At 45.9% G+C, this 25695-nt stretch overlaps 1 protein-coding gene across 1 annotated transcript in view; it reads right to left on the bottom strand.

The window, feature by feature from the left end:
• The window catches only part of RIPOR2 (RHO family interacting cell polarization regulator 2), a 104962-nt gene extending 84449 nt beyond the window's left edge, over positions 1-20513 (bottom strand). The window contains 1 exon segment of the mRNA XM_049765111.1: positions 20446-20513. The gene's annotated coding sequence lies outside the window, so the exon portion shown is untranslated.
• Positions 20514-25695: the final 5182 nt, after the last annotated feature.

A 25695-nucleotide genomic window follows, 5' to 3' on the forward strand; every position in this document is an offset into this window, starting at 1 on the left:
TTATTTAAACACCGTGATTACAAATATGATTATAGTTGTATGCTTACAATCATGTAAAGAACACCCCCCTTCACCAGTGCAACATTCCCACCACCAATTTCCCATTTTTATAGAGCAGGAAAGTGAAGTCTGAGAAGGCTCCCTGATGGTTCCCACAATCACCTTTCTTTCACCAAATAACCCCCTCCTTCTCCTAGGCCATTCCCTCTGATTGCACATAGAACCTCCTCTCTCCTCTGCTTTCCCAGAATTGAGTGAAGGACTTCTATTTTATCTTCTACACTCAAATATACTCTGCCATGCTTCCTTTTGGCCCTTGTTATTTACATTTTTCCCCTCTCTGGCTTACTAATGATCACAGAATGGTTTCCACTTATTGTCTTGGTCCCTAACCCCTGTCTCCATAAAATCAGCCTGAGTGAAGTTATCCAGAAGAATGATTGATAATTAGTGAGTTTCTAGATAAACGTTTTTTTCCTGCAGAGATCTTTCCATGTATTCTGGCTTTTTTTTTTGGGGGGGGAACCCACACCTGGCAGTGCTCAGGGTTTGCTCCCGGCTCGGTGCTATGGCAGGCTTGGGGGGACTCTATGTGGTGCTGGGGATTGATCTTGGGTCTCAGCCACATGCAAGTCAAATGCCCTTCCTGCTATTCTATTGCTCTGACTTAAGTACACTGACTCTTTACTGATCAAATAATTTAGGGGTGGCAGAGTGATAGCATAGCAGTAGGGCAATTTGCCTTGCACACGGCTGACCTAGGACGGATCTTGATGCTAATTGAAACTATTCCAAATAGCATACGGGTATCAGGGTACTTGCCTAGCGGAAAGTTGGCAAGCCAAGCCTCAGACATTCTGTTTTGTTTGGGGGAAATTTTGGGGCTCCTTCCTTCCAGCACAATGCTTAGGGGAAATGTTGATCTAGGTGGCGATCAGGTAGTATATGGTGCTGAGGTTGGATTCTCCAACCCTTTGTACTATCTTCCTGGACCTGAACTTGATTTTGACCCCTAAGGGGCATGGGAGGACCCAGTGAATATGAGAAGGGGGACCGTGGGAGGATTATACTAAATAAAAGACTATCATTGCAGAGCAATATCAGATCTGGGAAAGAGGAATTTGTCTATTTTTTCTCAAGGGAGAGGAGACTGGGTCGGGCCTTTCACTATGATGGACTCTCCACTTCAAAGCCAACAAGAAACCTACGTTGGACCACATTGGTGGGCAAATCAAGTCGACTTTAATTCATTCCAGATCTACCTCATTTTCTTCCTCACTCAGGCCCACATCTGTGTAAACACAGAAACCCCACACTGCAACCATCCCCTCAAGTGGGAGTTGGGCCAACTGGGAAGGGATCTGGGAGGTCAGCCATTTGCCTGGGCCTGGGTTCATGGGGAGGGTGGTGGGTTTATTCTGGGACTTATCACAGGCAAGGGATAAGTGGGCTGGAGGTTAAAAATGAAGCCAAGATGAAGGTTCTCTTGGAGCCAACCGAGCATGCTGGGCTGGGTAGCAAGAATCACATAAAAATTAAAAATTGGGGGGGTCAGAGAGATAGCACAGCAGCGTTTGCCTTACAAGCAGCCGATCCAGGACCCAAAGTGGTTGGTTCGAATCCCAGTGTCCCATATGGTTCCCCGTGCCTGCCAGGACCTATTTCTGAGCAGATAGCCAGGAGTAACCCCTGAGCGCTGCCGGGTGTGGCCCACAAAAAAACAAAACCAAAACAAAACAAAACAAAAATTAAAAATTGAAATCACTTTCCTTTAGGCAGTGAAGGTGTTTAAGACAAGAAGCTCTATCATCACAAGGTAATATTCCAGAAAATATTAAGTACCAGGTGCTAAAAGCTGGAGACTTTTGACAAGGTGAAACTTTGTTTTGTTTTTTGGTCACAGTTGGTGGCACTCAGGGGTTACTCTTGGCTCTACACTTAGAAATTACTCCTGGCAGCCAGGGGGGACCATATGGGATGCTGGGGATCTAGTTCAACTTCACATAAGGCAAATGTCCTACCCACTGTGCTGTCACTCCAGTCTTCAATGAAGTGACTCCTTATAAAGTAAAATGAATGGAACAAGATTTTTTTTCTGCTGTCAGTCTGCATCGATATCACACTCTCCCATTGTCTATTTGTATTCTGCTCCTTCCTAAACGCTGACATCCTCATCATCCTGAGTGTAATGTTGGGGGTGAGGAGCTTGGATAATTCTGGAGGCTCAGAGGCTCAGATAAGGCGCAAATCTGTGAACAACACTCCCAACCAACCAGGGCTGGGACAGCACCTCTGAGGTCTCCATCTTCCTTTAGTCGAGAAGCCAGAATTCCTCCCCCCAAATATGTCTGCTTCTTTTCTCTTTTAGAATTTAAAAAAAAGTCCTTTCACATTTTTAAATGAACACTGGCTCTTAATTATCATAAAAAAGTCTCAACAGTTGAGAAAGTGTTGGAAAAAGAAGGGATTTACCGGTTGTTCCCAATATAGAAAGATGCCAATGCAAAGGGGAGAGAGAGGAAGTTTAGAATCAGAGTCTGTTAGAAGGTAGGAAGGCTTTGCATGCTGGAAACCCAAATTCCAACCCCTAGACCACATGATCCTCCAAGCATTATTGGAAGTAATCCTCAAGGATTAGCCCCTGAGTACTGCCAGGTGTGGCCCCCCAAACAAAAACAAACCTAGGCCAACAGAGGGAGCGGCAGTGGACCAATCCATGTTTATAAACTAACAGGACCTTGGCAGATGCCAGCCCTGAAAATCCAGCAGAATCAGTGACAATGACAATTAGCCATTTCTCCCGAAGAGATGAATCATTTTGGGGAAGGGGCTTATGACCCTGATGGATTACATGAGGGCAAGGAATGAAATCTCATTCATCCCTCTAAGACGACATATTACAAATAATCAGAGCCTGCTGGGGATCCTTTCCTGCCCTGCCCAGATATTTTGCCTGCTTCTCTTTCATTTTATTTCTATGATCACTTTTTTTTTTTTATTGAGTAACAAGGATTTACAAGAGCTTGAATCTTTATATTTCAGGGATATAGTCCAAACACATCATGCCCTCCACCAAAGTGTCAACATCCCTTCACCACTCAAGCATCCTGTTCTTTCTCACCCCCATTTCCTTCTTTTGGTAACTTCAGTTCTCTCATTATAGTCTGTTTCTTTTTCAGAAGACATAGTCTGCTCTCTTGCTTGTTTTTTAGATCACAGGTAAGTGAGATCAAGTATTTTGTCTGTCTGTGTCGATCTGATTTCTTTTTTTTAATTATTTATATCTTTATTTAAACACCATGATTACAAACATGACTGTAGTTGGGTTTCAGTCACAAAGAGCCTTACTCTTACCGTATTTTTTCACTCTATAAGACGCACCTGGCTATAAGACACACATAGTTTTTAGATGCTCTCCTCCCCTGCACTCAGGCTTCAGCTCCAGATGATATTTGCTCCATAAGATGAACTTTGGGGGCGGGGAGTGCTTCTTATGGTCCAAAAAATACGATAACACACCACTGTCTGGTTCCATCCATGTTGAAGCCAAATGCTTAACTTCATCTTGCTTTCAACCAAGCAGCAGCCCAGTGTGTCCAGATACTCAATTTCTTTCTTCACATTTGTCTTGTTGACACTTCCTAATGTGAAAAGTCATCAGGCAGGAGCAGAGGGTCACTGGTTCTCAGAATGCCCTGTGGCCCCAGAAACATCATCAATCAGAACTAATCAGGCACCCAGATGGACTCAAAAGAGTAATTGGGGCCTGTTCACACTTGCTCTCCTTGCATTGTCTTTTTTTCACCCCATAACCGTCCCCCACAATCAAGTGTCCATCACGGGTGGGCAACAGTAGCCAAACATTAGTTGCAGCATTTTTGAATCAAGGAAAACAAATGGGTGATCTCTGTTAATGGAGGCGGAGTTCTCTATCTTATTTATTCACTTGTAAATAAATCCAGAAAGTAATGCTGTCAGGAATGGAATTGGGGGTTTGTTTGAAGATGACACTAAGAGGAAGATTCATCTTTATCTCCCCCCCCAATTCCACACTTTCTAAATGATATCATTACCAATGACTTCTAACTAGACCCTAATAAGCACCATTTAATTTGGAGGTTCTTATCAAGTTACGTGCCAGGAATGCAGTCCACCTGGGTTGATTTCCAGCAATGAATATGGTCCCCAGGGATCCCTGAGCATAAAGCCAGAAGTAATCATCAGGTATGGTCCCCCAAACAAACACAAAGGTAAATTAAAATAATAATAAAATTAAAAAGTGCAGGGGACAGTCAATAGGACAGGATCTTAGGATATTTAACCTACCTGGGCATTTTGAAGAGCCCACTTCTATGATTTTTCTATGATACACTTCATTTTCCATGATACATTTTTCTATGACACCATTTTCTTTTTTTCTTTTTTTGGTTTTTTGGGCCACACCCGTTTGACGCTCAGGGGTTACTCCTGGCTATGTGCTCAGAAATCGCCCCTGGCTTGGGGGGACCATATGGGACGCCGGGGGATCGAACCTCGGTCCTTCCTTGGCTAGCGCTTGCAAGGCAGACACCTTACCTCCAGCGCCACCTACCCGGCCCCCTATGACACCATTTTCTATGACTTAGTTCTTTAGCTTTTTTGTCCAAAATTTTTTTTTTTATTATTTTTTAGTTTTTGGTTTTGGTTTTGGTTTTTGGGCCACACCCGGCAGTGCTCAGGGATTACTCCTGGCTCTATGCTCAGAAATTGCCCCTGGCAGGCTCGGGGGACCATATGGGATGCCGAGATTGGAAGCACCATCTTTCTGCATGAAAGGCAAACACCTTACCTCCATGCTATCTCTCCGGCCCCTCCAAAATTTTTTTAATTAACTTTATCTATCTATCTATCTATCTATCTATCTATCTATCTATCTATCTATCATCTATCTATCTATCGGTTTTTGGGTCACACCTGACTGACTCTATGCTCAGAACTCACTGCTGGCAGGCTCAGGGGACCATATGGGATGCTGGGATTTGAACCAGCGACCTTCTGCATGCAAGGGAAACAAACACCTTACCCTCATGCTATCTTTCTGGCCCCTTATTTATTTATTTATTTATTTGTTGGTTGTTTGTTTGTTGGCCCACAACCATCAGTGCTCAGGAGTCACTCCTGACTCTGTACTTAGAAATCACCCCTGGCAAACTGGGAGACCATATGGGATGCCGGGAATTGAACTGTGTCGGCTGCATGCAAGGCAAACTGCCCTACCACTGTGCTATCTCACTGGCCCAATTCTTTAGCTTTTAAGTAAACTTCCTCCAGTTAAACAAAAACGTTTTTAATTTTATATTAAAGGAAAACCGTTTACAATACATGGTACATTTCTCCAACCTCATTTCAGGACTTTGGAAGTAGAAAAGAAGTTTGACTGTGTGTGTGATTGAGTGTGGTCAGACTCAGCCACAAGGCAGGCAGCATCTTCAAAACTGCTAGGCAGTCACTGCAGAACATGCCTGGACCTTGAGAGGGACAGAATTATTCTGCACCAAAAACATATCAGCTGGCACGATGAGTCTATTGTTTCCCTGGTGGCAGCGGGGTGTTCTGCCATGAGCAGATGCTCTCTAACCATTTAGTTAGGGTGGTTGGGGGGGTAGTGAGGAATAATGTGGAGAGGAAGTGAACACAGCCCGTCCCCGCACCCCCAACCCTTCTGTCACCTTTAGATTGGATTCTGGGTGACACCAGGTGCCGCAATTAATATTCTCTGCAGGAAAATATCGGTTGCACTCATTGGTCATGTCGCTGTTGCTAGTTCCTCAAGAATAAAGGAATAATGGCTGGAATCTGAGCCTTTGTATTGCTGATGGAAATACTTGAGTTTTACACAGATTTATATAACTTTTCCCGAGAGCCAACTCAGAGGCATCTCAGGTCATCAAGTGCCAATTAATAGAGGGTGTGAGGTTGTGCAGAAACATGGAGATGGTCACAGCTGGTGTGTTTGTAAGAGAGAAGCAGCAAGATGGGAGGAAATGGGCTAAAAAGCTTCAACACGCATGTGCCCAGACAGACACATTATCATGATGTATGCTACATGCTTAGAGAATGGATCATGCAATTGGCATGAGTCTTCTCTTTGGAGCAATGGCGTCTGCTTAGTTTTCTCTTCTGCTAAGAGGAGATATTGACTCTATAAAACTATGATGAGGGTTAAAGGACTTCAATGTAGAGACCAATACCAGAAGCAAAGTTTGTCCTCAGGAGAAATGACATCAATCATGATCAGAACCATAATCAGACACTCATCAGTTTTACCATTATTATCATCATCATTTTTGTCATAATCGCCCTGGCCATCGCCATGACTACCACCATCATCATAACCAAGATGAAAGACACGTTGGGGCAAGCCATGGTGGTGGTGGTGGGGTGTTGACTCAGTGGCTAAGGCAACTGTGTTGAAACTGTGGGGTGCTCAATTCTATTCACATCCACCAAATGTGGTCCTTGCAATTCAGAGAGACATTCCAGGGAATAACAGCCAGATATGTAAGAGCACCACATGCAGGATGTGTAAGAACCCTAAGTACTCATTCAGATGAACAACAATAACAAGTCACATGGAGTTACCTAAAATGTTTGCTGATTAAGTTGTACTTCATTAGGAGAACCCAAAATTTCATGTGATAAATTCTAGCCCACTAATGAGATTATCACGAAGTTGCAAATCATTCGTCTTTTCTCTTCTGTCTTTTGGCCACACTCGGCAGTGCTCAGGGAGCTATTTTGGTTCTGGGATTTGGGTTTACTTCTGGCAGTGCCTGGGTGCTGAAAACTTGAATCCAGGCTGCCTGCAATTCAAAGACACACCAAAGCCTGCTGGGGTGTGAGACATGGAGCTGGTCATCCTCAACTCTCAGAAAGTCAGATGAGAGCATGAAACTCTGCCTTAGAAAGTTGTAGAAGGGCCAGAGAGACACAAAGATCAGGTGATTGCCTTATATGCTGCTGATCCCAATTCAATTTTGGCACTCCAGATGGTCCCTCAAGCTCTCCCAGGAGTGATGCCTGAATATACAGGCAGAAGTAAGCCCTAAACACTGTTGGTTGTGCACCAAATATGGTGTGTGTGTGTGTGTGTGTGTGTGTGTGTGTGTGTGTGTGTGTGTTAAGTATTTTCTCATAAAATGTACGTGAGGGCTAACCACTTTTTTTGGGGGGTAGGGATACACCTGGCTGTGCTTAGGATTTACTCTCCTGAATCTTTGCTTAGGGATCACACTTGATGGGTTCAGGGGACCATATATGATGCCAAGGATAGAAACTGGACATGTGGAAGGCAAGTGCTCTCCCTACCTGCTGTACTATATCTCTCCAGCCCAAACAAGTCTCCTTATCTCTTCATAAAATTTCTTTTAAATTGTTTCTTGTGATGGAAGAATTTGGAAAAAAATATGTATATATGTAACTTAATATGTTAAGTTCTACTGCAAGATTTTGGTTTTCAACTCAAATTCAAAAACTTCTCTGTTATAAATCTCACTTTTAATTAATTGGTAGAGGAATATTCTCTGAAGAACTACAGTATTTTGTATGCCTATCTTTCTGATAGGAATCATTGCGTGATAACAAACCATTTTTTTTTTCGTCTCTCATGAAGCTCAAAGAAAAATTTACTGCACAATTGTAGCAGGAATAGTAATAATTTTTTTTGGGGGGTGGGAGAGGATGGTGGTGTTCTGAGTCATACTTAGTGGTGCTTAGAAGCTACTCCTAACTCTGTGCTCAGGAGGGTTCATTCCTCCTGGTGCTTGGGACACCATGCAGAGTTGGGAGTTCAAAACTGGGGTTGACCACATGCAAGGCAAGCACCTTAATCCTTGTACATCTCAATGGCCCAGAACTGTCTTTAAAGTAGATTTATTGTCTCTACCTTGTTACTTGTAATTTAAAAAAAATGATCATAGCCACTCTCAACTTTTTGAAATACCATGAGTATAATTTGATTCCCCTTGGGGGTTTGGGCCACACCTATCAGTGCTCTAAAGCTTAGTGCTCAGGAGACTATGCCATGCCTGGGCTCCTATAGGTGACGCAGGTGTTCTAGACTGCTGTGATATCTCTCTCCAGCCCTTGAGTATACATTTTGTTCCAGTACATTTTAATCAAGTTTTTTTTTTTTTTTTTTTTTTTTTTTGGTTTTTGGGCCACACCCAGTAACGCTCAGGGGTTACTCCTGGCTATGTGCTCAGAAGTTGCTCCTGGCTTGGGGGACCATATGGGACACCGGGGGATCGAACCGCGGTCCGTCCAAGGCTAGCGCAGGCAAGGCAGGCACCTTACCTTTAGCGCCACCGCCCGGGCCCCTTAATCAAGTTTTAAGATAAATTTATCTCTCAACTCCCACGTGGGAATCAAAGGAGCGTTTAGCAATGACATTTTGGGTTTAAAATTTTGGTGTTACAGGACAATTTTTTTGTGTTTTCCTTGAATGAATTCCCACAATTCATTCCAGCAGTTGGATTGAGTGTTTGGAAGCCACTGCAAGAGGTACAGAGGTATTGTGGGTCACTACTACAAACTCCCTGTAAATTGTGGTAAGGAACTAAGCACCATTCCCAAGAAATTATGCCCATAAAAGAAATTATACTTGGGCTAACAGAGGGCTCCAGAAGGTAATTTCTCCTACAATGATTTGAAAAAATGGGCACTTCTGGAAAAGATTCAAGTAGAGTTAAGTCAATGAATCAAAGCTATTGTTCCAGAAATTATATTCAAATCCAGTGAGTCCCATCCGAGAACTCTCTTTGAGATGCAAATCCAGTGAAAAGAATACTTCTCGTGACCAAACCCGTGCAATTCTGCATATCACATTGCCTCCCACTTTAGATCTTCTTTTTGTTATTTTTTTTAAGTTTATTTTGGGAGTGATAGGCACACCCAGTGGCACTCCAAGGTTATCCCTGATTCTGTGCTCAGAAATTATTCCTGGCAGGCTTCCTAGACCATATGGAATGTGGGTAGTCTGCATCCAAGGCAAATGCCCTACCCACTATGCTATCATTCTGGCCCCCCTTAGATCTTTCTAGATGGAGACCCTCCAGGGTAAATCAGGTAGGTGCAGATGAACCAGTTCTGCCAACTCTGTTTCCCTCAACCACAAGCAATGATCCTTTATAGTCCATCTCTGCATAAATTAAAAACTACATAAATTATCTGCTCTCAGTATCAAGGCAAAACTGACCAAGAGCCATTTTCCACATGGGTGAAGTTTAGGCAACAGTCCCTGTATATAAAAAGGAAGGAAGAATTTCTTGCTGCTCTTCATTGCCTTTACCCCTGTTTGCCTCCCTCTTTCAGGGGATGTGGGGGTCCCCGAGGTGTGGCTGACATAAGGAAGGATGGAGAGGCTCGGCCTGCGCACTGTTCCCTACCATCCTGCCTTGACTACTCAGAGGAGCAGTGCCCGGTTCATTTCCTTCTTTAAGCACCTTTGCAGACGCACTTAGCTGGAAGCAGGCACCGTTTGGCCCAATAATATGCAAAAGCTCCTCAGTGACTATAACAGAGCCCGGAGAGGCTCATTAAGGCTTTGATATCAATGAAGAGCCGCAGCTGGCAATGTGCATGGATAGTCAGAGTCTTACATTGCTAAATCGCATGCTCTGGGGGCTGGGACCAGCTCAGCCATGTGGCAGAAACGGGCTGTCTGAGCAGACTACTGAAAGGCAGTTGCTGTGGAAACTCAAAAATGCTTTTTTGGGGGGAGGGGGTGTCTTTTAGTCATTACATTCACAGGCACATCCCAACCTCTGGTCTAAAAAGCTCTGCCCTGCCTCAGCCAAGTTCACTAGGCTTTAACTCCCCCCGCTTCTAAATAGAAAATCATAACAGTGAGACCGCATTATTTTATTAAAAGGGCTCAGAATCCGATACACAGAGTGGGCACACGGGCAGTACAATTAATTTGACTCCTTATTACTATTACTTATTACTTATCCTTTTTTTATTATTATTTTGGGGTGGCCACACCTGGCTGGGCACAGGGGTTACTCCTGGCTCTGCACTCAGAAATTACTCTTGGAGGCCTCAGGGACCATATGGGATGCCAGGGATAAAATCTGGGTTGGCTGTGTGCTAGGTAAATGGCCTACCCATGGCTCTATTGATCTGGCCTTAAGATTATTTTTCTATGACATGCTTTTATGTTGACTGGGTGTTTCACTAGCCCAGCAAAGCTTTCTGACCATAGGCAACAGGAGACACACGTCTATACACCTGCCATTCAGAAGTTGCATTCATTTCTAAAATCTGCAATGAGTTTGGACTTCCTCATTCAACAACATCTGGTCCCAGTGTTTACATTCAGGATCAGGTGATTTCCTTGCATCAAGTCTCTCTGGGGAAGGTCTTTTTGAGCTATATGTGGAATCTAAATGTAAGACAACTGAGTCCTACTATCTTCCAATTAGATGCATAAGGGAGCAAGGCCAGCTCCTCCCCTAAAAACGACCTATACCCTCAACCTGCCATTTCTTCTTCACCTCCAGCTGATCACTTTATATTCACCATCTGAAAGCATCTTGACTTAACAGAGCCCCTTAGCTCTTTCTGGCTTGGACTATTTTCTTCCATCAGTGGGAGAAAGAACCATTTTTGTAACCGAGAGCCAAAAGGAAAAAAAAAATTACAGCTGGAAAATATCTTAATGTTCTTCACACACACACACAATGAGGATCTAAAAACGAAAAGAAACAAACAAAAACAAAAAATAGCCATCCTAGACCTTGAAAAAGAAACCGCGTGTCCTTTGGAACCTATTTCTGGAAAAATTCAAAGGGGCTCCTTTGGAAGAGGAGGGATGTTCATGGGAAGCCAAAAAAAGGAGCCATTCTTGACCTTCCTGGTCGTCACGGGAACGGGCTGGACTTCATTAGACACTGTCATGCTGGGAGCATTAGCAGGTAATAGGAGGAAAAAACCATCAGATTTTAGCTCTCCCATGGAGTTGGCTTCAAAGGGTCGGATTTTGGTGACAGAGTGACAGGTGGCAAGGAGGGTTAAAAAGGGACCATTTCTTTTCTCCAATTTAAACTTGTTTTACTGCCTGTTCAGGGAAGGGGGGGTCTTGGTAGGGAAACCCCCCAAAGAGGATAGAATGGAAACTCAGCACTGGCTCCAAATACTTGCTGGGTAGGCAGGGTCAGCAAGTGAAGGACTAAAAATTTCACACTTTTCTGAATTTGTGAAAATTGGGACATGAACACCCCAAACCCTTAGAAGTATCTTGCTCTGACCAAGACTAATGTGACTTGGTATTATTATTATTATTATGATGATGATGATTTGGTTTTTGGGTCACACCCGGTGATGCTCAAGGGTTACTCCTGGCTATGCACTCAAAAATCGCTCCTGGCTTGGGGGACCATATGGGATGCCAGGGGATTGAACCGAGGTTCATCCTAGGTCAACCACATACAAGGCAAAGCCCTACCAATGCGCCACTGCTTCGACCCCAACTTGGTATTATTATCCAGGGTACTTCACCTTGCCTATGAACTTCAGGAATAGAACATCCGAGGTATCAGAAATAGCCAGTGTAGCCACTAGCTCCTGGCTAGTCCAATCTCTCTTAGGTTATTGTTGGACTCTATATGCTGTGATCCCATCCTGGGAAACAGGTCTGGAACAGGGGTCACTGCAGGAAATAGACCAGGTCAAGCCTAAGAGAGTGAAACATGCTTGGTAGGAGAGCCTTCAGCCTTGTCAAGAGAGAGAAAGAGAGCACTGCCTGCCAGAAATGCAATTGTTTTTTTTCAGAAATGCAACTTTTATTAAGTACAGAGACTATTCCTAGGTGGAGAAGTGAAAACCGGAAGACTTGAGCTTTTGACATGCAGAACAAGATGGTAAGTAGGAAGAACTCTTTTGGGTGAAAACAAGTTGTAAAGCTGTAAGTCATCACTATTTTCTTGTCTTTTGCTCCATCGACTAAATAGGATCCCACTTGGGGTTGCTTTCCAAGGTCAAGGTCGACCGTCAACATCTCTACTTGCCCCATTGAGATAGTTCTGTTTTCTTCCACTTAAAAACAATCTTTTTGTATGGTGTTGGAGATTGGACATAGTGTGTCATACATTCAGGGCATGTGCTCCATCACTAGGCCACAGTCCCGCCCGCACAAGATAGATCCCACATTCTAAGGAAGCTATTTGAGGGCCAGGGGATGTGGCTCAGATGAACAACACAGGCCTTGCAGGCATGGCTGAAACCCTGGGTTTATTTTGCAAGGCACACCCCCCAGTCTACACACACTGACGATGTGAAACAATAATAAAGTCTTGCTTACTCATGCTACCAATTCTAGCTTCCTAAATGCTGCCTCAACCAACAAGCCAAAACATGTGACTGCTGGCTTTTAAGAGGTATTTATGTCAATTTTCTCCAAGGGGAAAAAGGACTAGATTTGGTTTTTGTCCTACTGATAATTATCATGCTGCTTACCTCACAGTGAAGAAACTTGATAGAACAGAGGACTGGCTTGAATAGAACATTTTTTTATTCCTCGCCCCCTTTGCATCTGACTATATTAACCAATTATTGTGACATGACAGATCACCTTCAAGTGTAGTGACTAAAACAACAGCATGAGTCAGGAAGTGAGAAGGGCTCGGCTGGCCAGCACTGGCTTTGGCCTCTCCTGCAGCCTGAGTATGAGCAGTAAGGGATTGAGGGCTTGGGGACTAGCCAGAATCCTCTTTTCTTGTGGTCTCAGATGTCTCCAAGTAGCCACTGGCTTGGCCTCTCTCATAGCATGGAACCCTCAATCTTGTCAGTTAGCTTCCAGAGCAATAAGTAGATTTAGGAGCTAATATTACTGGGAATAAAGGAGAAACTGAGGTCTCTTCTGTGATCTAGTTGGGAGTATCAAGAACTGCAATTTTGAGGGGTGGGATTATAGATAGACCTCATATCTTCATGGAGAAGGGTATTAGGGTGAAGGTCATGCCAGGTGAAAAGTCACATGAGGCCATCCTTGAAAAATATCACTGACCGTCTGGTTGAAGGTACATAGCTTCGGGTTAAGCTGGAGAGACCAGAGCACTTCTCCCTGCTACTATCTGTGCCATCTCCCCATCCTCCACTTGAGAGGGATAGCTATGTAGACCAAAAGAAGTTTCTAGAATGGGAGAGTGGAGCAAACTATGCTATCTTCTCTCTTTCCCCTTCGTGTTTAAATGATGTAGCAATACTTGTTCAACTTCCTAAAAATCTCGGGCCTTTCTAGTTCTGTCTGCCAGCCAGAATGCTTCCCAAGAAATGCTGAGTGAGTACTTCTGAGCTCTCTCCTCCTGTGGCCACTGCACTGGTTTCATCCTCATTCCATTCCCGTTGTAGGGTGGTTCCCCATCTTGATGCCAGGAAGCAAGAAGCAACATTTCCCAACACCCTCTGCAGCAGAGATTCTAGTATGATTGGAGACAGGGAAGGGCCAGGGTTCCTACATATCCTTGGACAATATGTGAAGTGAAGGGGAGGCTGCGTGTGTTAGTTTTCATGGGTGCTATAGTGAATCTCTACCCAGGGAGTAGCTTAAGTCCATACCACTTGTCTTCAATTGGTGAGAAATCCAAAATGGTCTCCTTGAGCTTAAATCAAGCTGGTGAGACTGAAGAGATAGCTCAGGAGGGAAGACACTACTAGCCTTGCATGTGGCTGTGACCCTGATAGGAATCCCCAGTATCAAGTATGACCCCCTGAGCATTATCAAAAGTCACTCCTGAGCACAGAGCCAAGATCACTCCAAAGCACTATCTGCTGTGATCCCCGAGTTGTTCCCCTCAAAACAAAACAAAACAAAACAAAATTAGGTGGTTATACTCCTTTCAGCAACTCTAGCTAGGGGGGTATAATTTCCTTGTTGATTTCAAATTTGTAAAGCAGATATTTCCAATTTCTTTATACCAGTGGACTGGCCAAAATAAAACACATTTTGTGGCCTGTGATGGCAGAAATAAAAACCATTATTTGTCATAAGACTATCTAGCTCTTGATATTTTGCATTAATTAAATCAGCATGTTAAGCCAATGCATCACCTATTTTTACTGAATATTTAATTAACTGAATATAAAATCAAGTAAATATTGTAATTCCTGATAGTCCTGCTACATAATCCGGGCACATACCAAGTGCTAAACATCAGTAATTTACTGCTCTTTCCCACAACAGCATAACTCATTCTGCTAGTTTTGCAGATCAGCAGGAAATTTCTGGAAACTGCCATTAGTGCATGGACTGACGGCTGGATGCCATGTTCTCACGGGCACCCACATCCCCTTTTAAGGGTTCTTTGGCTCTATCTCGGACCCTTGGCCAAACTCCTGTGAATACACACAAAAAGGCTGTTTTTGTAATTCTGTAAACCCACTGTGACAATCCAGGCCCCATTAAATGCATCCAGGGTGATGCATTTAATCCCATCTGCAAAATCCCTTTGCCTGGTGGGGTGACACTCTTGTGTTCTGGGGATTAGGACAAGATATTTCTGTCGGTGGGCATGTGGGCATACTGTTGGCCAGCTGTGCTATATATACTTCTGCTTTTTCTATTATCACTGCAGGCAACCATCTCTGCCCACCCGCTCATTCTCCTGCGCTGACTTCCTGGCCATGTCTGGCGTGTGGTGGTTGCTCTTTGGAGGCTGAAGTCTGGTTACCACGCAGGTTAAAGGCCAGTCAATAGCTCCTAAAGGGTCTAGTTTTACAACAGGGCCTTCAAAATCCTTCCAGAAAGCTCTACCTGATTGCATTTCCTTGGCCTTCCCAACTCGATTATTCTTTCAGTTTGTTTCTGAGTCACTCTCAGTGGTGCAGGGCTTCCTTCTGGTTCTGTGCCTGTCAGGGATCACTCCTGGTGAAGCTTGGGAAACCATATGTAGTGTCAGGGATGGATCCTGGGGTTAGTCACATGCAAGGCCAGGCCTTCACCTGTGATGCTCTCTATTTCCTTAATGTGATCTCTGTAAGCTATTTTTTTTTTTTTTTTTGCTGGCCTTTGGCTTACTGGATTGTATGTCTAAACTGGAACTCTGATGCCAATTCTCAGAACTAAACCCTCATGTAAAAGCCAATTTCTCTTCTCTGATTGCCTGTTATTTTGGACACTGATACATAAATAAGCTTTATCTGACCTCCCCTTATTTAGAAGGCAAACACATAAAGTTTGATGAAAACTTAAGTAAAATAAGGGCTCATACTAAAGAAGCAAAAAGCCTCCTATAAACTAAAATGATGGGGGATTAGAACAATAGAACAACAACAACAAAAGAACAATAGAACAGAGGAGAAGGCATTTGCCCTGCATGTGGTTGACCCAGGTTCAATCCCTGGCATCCCATATGATTCCCTGAGCCCACCCAGAGTAATTCCTGAGTGCAGAGCCAGGAGTAAGCCTTGAACACCTGGTGTGGTCCAAAGAAAACAAAAATAGAACAAAACAAAACAAAAAAAAATACCTAACACATATGTTATTACCACCCAAGGTTTACCAGCTAGTAGCTAGTCTGGAATCTTCTTTAGAAGTGGTTAACCTCTAGAACCTCCTAGAACCTTGAACTTATCAGCCAGGCACTTTGTGTGTGTCATTACAGTGTTTTGTAGGTAAGGACTGGTCTCCCCAGTTCTTTTTCTGTGGCAAAAAGTGGGGACGATCAGATGCTACACAGGAAATAACATCTTGTGTGTTGGAGTCCGTACAGAAGATCTGCCACTCAGAACTTCCTACCGGAAGGGGGAGTTACACGCCTGATAGTCACCTGCATTGCTTTGGCAGCTGCTAAGGTCCCATCCCTGGCTCTGCCCTGGCTGTCCTTCCCCGGGTCCTCCTGGAGGACAAGGACAGAAAGAGACAAATTTACAGAGAATGGAGCCATTGTTCCGGCCTCAACAGTTCAGCCCAACAGGAAGTGATCCCTTCCAGAGCTACAGGTGAGGGCCAAGAATCTCTAATGCAAAAGGGAATTGACACAGGCAAGCTATGGTGACCAGTTACTGCTTTTATTTTGGCTCCTCTGCTGTGCTGGCTTCTGGCTTTTGCTTTGGTATCAGCGTCACTATTAGCAGTCTATTAATAGTCATTTTTAGTTTGTTTTCCAAACACACCTGGTTGTGCCCCGGGCTTATTTACTCCTGGCTCAGGGATCATTCCTTGCAGTGTTTGGACAACCAGATGTGGTGTTGGGGATCAAATTAGGACCAACAAACCTGCAAGGCCAGTGCCCTATCCATTGGACTCTTATGTCTATTATTAATTAATAGTCTTATTTCATGATTTCGAGTTTAATTTCATGGTTTTCATTTCATGGCTTCATTTGGGGGGCATATATCTTGAGAAAATGCTTAGAAGGAAATGATTTTGCAAGTAGAGAGGAGGTGCCTTCTGGATGAAACAGCAATTGCACGTCCGTGCGCGCACACACACACATACACACACACACACACACAAACACACCATGCTATGCTCAGAACTTGGCTCTGTGTTCAAAAATTACTCATGAAAAAAAAAATCACTCATGAAGAAACTCAGGGTACCATATGGGTTGCTGAGAATTGAACCCAGGTTGACCACATGGAACACAAAACCCTACCTGCTGTATTATAGCTCTGTTTCACCTCCACAGTGTGTGTGTGTGTGTGTGTGTGTGTGTGTGTGTGTGTGTGTGTGTGTGTGTGTGTGTGTGTAAGGAACAGTTGGTTTTGAGTCTATGGAAACCAACTCAGAAGTAACACACCTCTCACTTGCTTTCGCTGTTGAGGGGGATAAACAAAGCCAATTTCCTTTTTTAATTAGTATAATGAAGGCGTGAAAACATTCATCTCCTCCACTGAGTACTCATCAGTGTCACATAAACAATGTACAATCAAATAAATTGGGTTGGCTTCTCCTCTTGGTGTCCGGGGTTTCCTTAGAGAGAGACACAAGCCAACAGAGGGTGAAACAATCTTTTGGAAATGTCTCCTCTCCACACTTGCAAACACTGATTCTTTTGCAAGAATCTTTCCAACCCAAGTGAGATGGGTGGCTCCTCTGTGACTAGAAACAAACCTGGGCTAGTCACTCAGAGAGGAAGAAAGAACAGAAGAAATAGAGTGAATACATCAAGATTAATTCTTTTTCATCCACGTATGGTTTGTGGGGGCAACTTGAAGGCTTCCCTGACCACAAAGATGTTTTCATTTGTGGGGGATGTCTCGAGATAGTGCTGAGAAGGAAATGATGTTGCAAGTAGAGAGAAGGAGGTGCCTTCCGGATGAAACAGCATACATGTATATATACATACATACACACAAACAACACACATCAGTCTTATTCTTTTGGGAACAGATCTTTGAAATAATTACATCGTGGGGTGTTTACATGACAACCTGCTTTGTCACACCCTGTCACACGTAGGTTTGCCTTTGGGGAGCCAATTATGAGCTAGTGGCCCATGTGGGCCTCCTCTCCCACCCCCCAGCCCTCACTGCATTGTCTGCTTTCAGCTAGTATTCTTTTTCTGGTTGAACAGCCATGAACACAAGCTGTCTATCTCCTCCAACTCCTGGAGTTCAGCTTGGCCGAGGAAAATAACCTTGGTTAAGAAGCTGTTTCCAAGCCCCCGCAGCCCTGTTCACAGCACCAAGGGGATGGAGGAAGCCCAAATGGAAAGTCCAGTCTGCCTTGGGCCCAGGAACACCCATTGGGTGCAGGAAACAGACTTTCCCTTCTAGCTCCACTTTCTCCCAAGAAAAGTGAGAGACTTTAAAAAAAAAAAAGATTTCTGACTTCTTTGCAAAATGAGAACAAGACAGCGTTGAATGGCCTCTCACCGATAAAGTGAGCAGAACAATAAAACACTAGTTTACAAACTCTTGCTTCCAAGGGCCCATTGTTTACAGGATCCCCCCACTTAACAAGAAATGAGCAAGCGATGCTATTCGTCTCCCCAACTGTCTTTGTCTGGGCTTTACTCGCTAGACACGGAGGATGAGAGAAGTGAGTTAATAACCTGTGAATTCACCCCAAATTTATGGGAGAAGTGAGTGGCGGGTGTTTAGCAGTTGGCACGTGGCTGATACAGCAGCCAGGCGGAGTGTTTTGGGGCCTTAGTGGAGATGTTTCAATTTGAGTCACCTCGCTTGAAGGGGAGGCACCTGGCAGCCACTGGCAGCACCCCCAAGACTCTAGGCCTTCAAGCCTAGCGTGGAATTGGTTTGAGTTTAGTTATCAGCATCTATACATAGACGAACATGCTTGTGGGGCGTTCCTGCCCCTGGAAGCTGCCCCAGGTCCCCCTCCAATCAATGCTAGACTTGATTTTCCTGTACAGTTTGCAAAAGGAAGCGGAGCTGTGGCTGGAATCTGGGTCTGAGGGCTCAGAATTCCATGCCAGCACCCCCCACCTCCCTGGGCCTGCTTGTTGCAGTCCTTCCTTTGCTTAGCACTTGTTTATACTAAGGACAAAAGATTCAAAGCAAAAATCTCAACCCTGGGGAGTGGAGAGAGAGAGAGAGAGAGAGACAGAGAGAGACAGAGAGAGAGAGAGACAGAGAGAGAGAGACAGAGAGAGAGAGAGACAGAGAGAGAGACAGAGAGACAGAGACAGAGACAGAGAGAGACAGAGATAGAGAGACAGAGAAAGAGACAGAGAGAGACAGAGAGAGAGAGACAGAGAAAGACAGAGAGAAAGAGAGAGACAGAGAGAGAGACAGAAAGAAACAGAGACTGAGAGAGACAGAGAGAGAAGCAACAGCAACTGAGAGTCTTCCCGCAAAGCCAAGTGCAATAGACTTTTCTCAGTCTCCAAGTTGAGGTTGTTTAGACCTCAGGGCCAACACCCACATTCTCTTCCTGGGGAGAGGCTGGGCTTGCTCTCCCCCTTTCAAAGGGGAGGTGACTGGGCATAGGAGATGGACCCTGAGCGTGGGTGGGGTGGAAGTGGTGAAGAGTGGGGATCCCCTTCCCTCCCTCGGACCCTCTCACCCTAAGGAGGCACAATTTACTCTTCCCAAAGGAAGAGCTTGCTAAGAAGTCCCTGCAACTTATCTGATGTTCTGCTCTTGGGAGAGTTGCAGGGCAGCTGCTCCAAAACCATCTGCTGGAGATGCAAAAGAGGTGGATGATGGGTGGGTGGGTGTCAGGGGGCCGAGTCAGGGGTGCGGCACAAAGATCTAGGGGAACTAGGAAGAGGGGGAAAGGAAAATAAGCAAGGAAGACCCCCTGATAGAAGGGGAAACCCAAGGATTGGGAGGGTCAGCAAACAGAGGGGGGGGTCCTAGCAGCTGTGTCTGCCAGAGAACCCCAGGCCAGTTTCTTGGGGGGGGGGGCATGGAGACAAGAAGGAGTCACATTTCTCTACCAGCCACCAGACCAGAGCACCGCTATGAATTCTAGACATCAGGGGAAAGAAAGGCAGCAAGCGTATTTCTTCCTGATCTTTCTCAGCCTGATGAAAGCGCAACCATTTCCGTTCAAGTCACTCAAGCAACACGTTGATATCTTGCTAGGGAGTGGAGGATAAGAGCCACCGGTGTCTGCCAAGCTCCCTTTGCACCCCCTTTCCCCTATCCTCTACCCCCACCTCCACTCCCCAGCAGGATCTATTTGGTTTTACTTGGAATTTCCACGGATTTTCTGGTTCCTGCGCTCCCCCTGGGTGCAGCGATGGATGCGAGAGGCGCTTTGGCTATCTGTTTCAACCGTTGCCATCAGCGCGACCCTTCCCCACGGAAGGCGCAGCCCCTAAGGGGTGGGGGGGTGGGATAGGGTGGTGGGTGGGTGGGATGCAGGGGGAGCAAGTTCGGGTCTCGCGGTAACAGCGTTTGGGGAAGCGCCCCCACCTCCCATGAGCTCAGGTGCCTCGCCCTTCCCCCAGGCTGGCATACCCAGGTGGGCCCCAAAACCACCTCCCCATTTCTCCAAGCGCCCCTGCGCCCCTCTCCAGCTCTCCGAGTTTGCAAGGTGCAGTTCAGGGAAGATGCTGATTTGGGGGCCAAGCACCATGGTGGGGGGGTCAAGGGAAGCGCCCTGGAGTCGAAGTCACACACATTTCAACCTCCCACCCCCGACAGTGGGGGCGTCTTGGGCAGGCTAGCAAAACCCCTTAAAGCACCCCATCTCCTCCTTCTCTGGAGGGTACTCTATCCATTCCCCACTCCCCGAGCCTTCTAAGAGGTGGATTTTGTCCGGTGGGCTCTGCGGGCACCCCAGCGTCTGGTCCACTTGGCATTCCATCTACCCAAACGCAAGAGCGCGCGCAGGTGGCAATTTGGGAGACTCCCGCGGGCACCAGCCGGCAGGGACGAACCCCAAGTCCACACCCAGGTGGCACACACCCCCTCCCCGGGTTCCTCGGCACCTTGGCACCGGGGCTGGACGGCGGCCGGGGGTGCAAGGAGGCGTCCTCCGGCGCGTACCTGGGCACCGGGCACGGAGGCTCCTCCGGGGCTTGGCACGGCGGGCGCGCGGCGCGCGGGCATCGGGAGCCGCGGTGCCAACGCAGCCGGGCTCGCGCGCTCCTGGGCGGCCACAGGCGGCGTGGGGCGCGGGGCGCGGGGTTCTGGAGCCCAGGCGGGTGGTGGCGGGTCTTCCCCCTCCGAGCCCGGCTGGCCTCGGGTCCGGCTCGCAGAAGCAGGAGCAGCTCAGCCCAGCCTGGCGCAGCTCGCCAAGGAGGCTGGTGAAGTGGCGGGGCGGGCGCGGGGCGGGGCGCGCGTCACCCTGGGGGTGGGTGGGCAGGGCCGGGCTTGACAGCAGCCTCTGCGCCCCGACCCCCCCCCCTCTCTCCCTCTCTCTCTCCCTCTCTCTCTCCCTCTCTCCCTCCCTCTCCATTTTTCCTTCCTTCCTTCCTTTTCCTTCCTTCCTTCCTTCCTTCCTTCCTTCCTTCCTTCCTTCCTTCCTTCCTTCCTTCCTTCCTTCCTTCCTTCCTTCCTTCCTTCCTTCCTTCCTTCCTTCCTCTCTCTCTCTCTCTCTCTCTCTCTCTTTCTTTCTTTCTTTCTTTCTTTCTTTCTTTCTTTCTTTCTTTCTTTCTTTCTTTCTTTCTTTCCTTCTTTTTCTTTCTTTCTCTCCCTTCCTTCCTTCCTTCCTTCCTTCCTTCCATCCTTCCTTCCTTCCTTCCTTCCTTCCTTTCTCTTCCTTCCTTTCTTTCACCCTTCCTTTTTCTTTCTTTTCTCTCTTTAATCCTTTTCTTTCTTCCTCTTTCTTCTTTCTTTCTCTCTTCCTTTTTGTTTCATTTTTCCTTTCTTTCTTTCTTCTTTCCTCTTTCTATCTTCCTTCCTTTTTCTTTCTTCTTTCTTTCTTTTCTCTCTTTAATATTTTCTTTCTCCTCTTTCTTCTTACTTTCTCCCTTCCTCTTCCTTTCTCCCTTCCTCTTCCTTTCTCCCTTCCTTTTCTTTCTTTCTTTCTTTCTTTCTTTCTTTCTTTCTTTCTTTCTTTCTTTCTTTCTTTCTTTCTTTCTTTCTTTCTTTCTTCTTTCTTTCTTTCTTTCTTCTTTCTTTCTTTCTTCTTTCTTTTTCTTTCTTTCTTTCTTTCTTTCTTTCTTTCTTTCTTTCTTTCTTTCTTTCTTTCTTTCTTTCTTTCTTTCTTTCTTTCTTTCTTTCTTTCTTTCTTTCTTTCTTTCTTTCTTTCTCTCTCTCTCTCCCTCCCTCCCTCCCTCCCTCCCTCCCTCCCTCCCTCCCTCCCTCCCTCCCTCCCTCCCTCCCTCCCTCCCTCCCTTCCTTCCTTCCTTCCTTCCTTCCTTCCTTCCTTCCTTCCTTCCTTCTCCCCCTAGGTGCCTGCTTGTGTGTGCTGGGCGGGCTGGGGGTCTGGAGAGGCCTGGGGAGAGGCCCCCCCCCCCAGGCTAACTTGTTGAGTTGCAGAGGCAGTGGGGTTGCCAACCGTAGGAGTGTGTGTGTGTGTGTGTGTGTGTATGTATGTAGGTGTGTGTGTAGGGTGTTGCGTGTGGATGCATGTGAGTGTGTGTGGTTACCCACAGCCAGCATTTGCATTATAAAGTTCTGTGAAGAGGGAGACAGTGTGAGTGTTGCTTTTATGTATGTGTGTTTCACTATGGTGAGCCTTGGTTTGGAAAGCCCCCTGGAGACAGAGCATGTGTTCATGTTCATATGTGTGAGTTGAAAAGTCCCTCTGGGGAATGGGGAGGGGGGGAGAGAAAGAGAGAGAGAAGAGAGAGAGATTGTCCATGATGAGCCTCCTATTAGAAACTCCATTGTAGGGGCCGGAGAGATAGCATGGAGGTAAGGTGTTTGCCTTTCATGCAGAAGGTCATCAGTTCGTATCCTGGCATCCCATATAGTCCCCCGTGCCTGCCAGGAGCAATTTCTGAGCATGGAGCCAGGAGTATCCCCTGAGCACTGCCGGGTGTGACCCCAAAACCACAGGAAAAAAAAAAGAAACTCCATTGTAGAGGGTGCATGTATCTCTGTATGTTTATGTTGAAAGGCCTCCCTGGAGTGTAAAAATGTGTGTCTCTGTGTGTATTGGAAAGCCCCCTTGGAGAGGGTGCATATGTGTGTATATGTGTGTTGAAAAGTCCCTTGGAATGGGTATATGTGTGTGTGTGCATATGTGTAAATGTGCATCTGTCTGTTGGAAAGCCTCCATGGAGAAGATGCATGTGTGTGCATGTACTTGTGTGTGTTGGAAAGCTCCCCCATGCAGAGGCCTCTATCACTGTGCCCTCATCAGGGCTAGTTTGGGGCAAGATCTCGTGATATGGGGAGAATTTTTTTTTTAATTTTTGGCTGATGTGAGCTATTTGACAGCTTTCCTCTAGGAAAGAGGCTCAAGCAGAAGAAACCTTTCTGAAAGAGTTTTGCAATGAAAATCGGAAGGGCCCGGGAATCCCCATAGCTGGAGATGTGCGTTCCTTACACAGGGATTCCTGCTATAATGCATTCAAGTTTTGGGGTGCAAAGACCCATGGGAGAACAGTTTAGATGCTTACAATCCATTGACTACAATGGTACCACTGAAAGGGGGACCTTACTACCCTCCCTGGTTCCACAATGAGGTTGGAGATGGGGGCAGGAGCCACAGCCAATAACCAGGAGACAGAAGGCAGCCTTATGTCTGGTTCATGAGCAGCTCCAGCTTTTGCATCCACATAGTCCAGGAATGGGTGAACCGGCTGCTTGAAAGGGACACCCACAGACCAGAGTGGGCCCCAGGGCTTTGCCCTCCACCTCATGCTAGCTTATGGACAAGTATTGAAAGCAAAGCCCTTTGCTGAGCTGAATTTCCCTCAAGCCACCTCTCTCTCCTCTTTTTTTCCAGCTTCCAGTTTCCTAATGCACTCATCCATCCCTGCCAGCCACATGACACAAACCTTCTAGTCCTCCTGGCAAATGATGCTCAGAATTTTTCCCATCTTGGAATTTTACTCAATACATGGCCTCCTCATCAGCTGGGCTGGCTTCAGCCGATTCTCCCCCCATATTGTACGCAGACACCCTGTAGCATATGAGTTCTCAATAGGAAGTGAACAGTGTGTGTTGAGATGTCATGTCTGTGAAGGAAGGAGGTCCTGACTTCTATCTTGCCAACAGCCTCTCCCCATATTGGAGAAACTTGTGTGATATAAAACTGAGCCTCCATTAAACAACTTACTCACAAGGGACCTAATTCTCCAATAAACCAAGTAAGCCTGAAAGCGAATCATTTCCCAGTCGAAACTACAGATGAGACCCAGCCCAGCGGACATCTTGATCACAACCATGAGAGACCTGCAGGTTAGCTAAACCTCAACTTTTGACCCCAAAACACCCTGAAATAATAAACACATTATCTGACATGACTAAGTTCGGGACAGTTTGTCAGTGACAATAATTAACAGAAGGAATTGTCTTTTGCTTTGTTTAGATTTGGGGCCACACCTGGTGGTGCTCAGAACTTATTCCAGGCTCTAGGTTTAGGGATCACTCCTGGCAAGGCTCAGGGGACCCTAGGTGGTGCCAAGGATAGAATCCAGGTTGGCTCTGTACAAGGAAAATGCCTTACCCACTGCACTCTTTCCAGCCTCAGAGAGATCTTTTAAAATATAAACTACATTGTTGTCATTTTTTTCTACTTACACCCCTACATTGGTGGAGTGATAGCACAGTGGTGAGGCATTTGCCTTACCCTCGACTGACCCAGGATGGACTTGGGTTCAATCTCCAGTGTCCCATTTAGTCCCCCAAGCCAGGATCCATTTCTGAGCACAGAGCCAGGAGTAACCCCTGAGCGTCACCAGGTGTGGCCCAAAAATCCAAAGGAAAAAAAACAAAAACCCAAACAACCCCCCTCCCCAAAACCAAACAAACTTCAAAACACCCTACGTTGGTTTTCCACTTAATACACAACAAAATCCTAACTCCATACCAACTATTCCCTCTTTTCCCACGCAGTCTTCCCTCCCTTCCTCTTACAAGTCTCAGGCATTGTTAGGGCATGCCATTTCTGACCACATGTCTCTGAGAATTCATGTCTGACTATACCATCCTTGCATACTGTCATGAATACTCAATGACGGTTGTGCCGATGATGGATTGTTTTCAAGACAGTGGTCCCAACAGGCAGCCCCCAAACCCTCTGTGTGTAGTCCACTTTTCCATCTAGGTTTATGTGCTTCTACTCTATGTTGTTTGCTTATAACGGAACTGTCCAACAATCCATTTATCAGACATAATTTGCATTAAATAACTGGCACATATCGTGTCTCCTCCCCATAGTTATTCCTTTTCAATATTGACGTCTACTTTACGCTTAACTGCACACAGTAATGGCTTTATTTGCTTTTCACTGTTTCATGTGCTCACCGGATGGTCAGATCGTAAATAAGGGCAGAGACTATTTCTGTTAGATGCTATTGGCCCAGCATGGGGCAGGCACTCAGACAGCTACTTCCTGGAAGAAAGAGTAATTCTCTTTGTCTGGAGCATCCTTTACTCACACCTGGATCCTTTTTCTTTCTCTTGTCTACCTGGCTTCCTGCCTATCTCTACCTTCCTGGCCTTTGTCCATTTCCAATAGCCATTTGTCATGTTCTAGTTGAAGTCCTCCAGTCTAGAACTAATGCCCCCTGATCCCTGGCGCCTTGCCTTGTCTCCTCCTTCCAGAACGTTCCTAACATCTTTGATCTTAGCTTTACGGTTAATGCTTGAGAACTCAGTACCTCCCAAGTTGTAGTCCAGTGAACTGGTTTTAAAGATTTCCAATTTCTCTCTGGAGAAGAGTCCAGGGAAGCAGTCCAGAGATGCAGTGGATGTTGGGGGGCAGAGAAAGGAGAAGATGATCTAGGCGCAGGGGTCCTCAAACTTTTTAAACAGGGGGCCAGTTCACTGTCCCTCAGACCATTGGAGGGTCTGACTATAGTAAAAACAAAACTTATGAATGAATTCTCATGCACACTGCATATATCTTATTTTGCAATGAAGAAACAAAACAGATACAAATACAATATGTGGCCCGACGGCCATAGTTTGAGGACCACTGATAGGGGGTAAAAAGGGTAAAGATTTACTGCAGATGGCATCCATGTCAGCAGGTATCTAGGGGAAATCAGAGCAGGGAGGGCCAGGCCTGACACCAGCTTGTGAAGTCTAAAAATCACAGAATGTGTTTTCTCACTCTTCTGGAAGTTCAAGATTAAAGCTCCATTGGGGTCAGGGTGATAACACAGTGGTAGTGCA

This window comes from Suncus etruscus, chromosome 18 (assembly GCF_024139225.1).
Source record: "Suncus etruscus isolate mSunEtr1 chromosome 18, mSunEtr1.pri.cur, whole genome shotgun sequence".
Lineage (NCBI taxonomy): Eukaryota > Metazoa > Chordata > Mammalia > Eulipotyphla > Soricidae > Suncus > Suncus etruscus.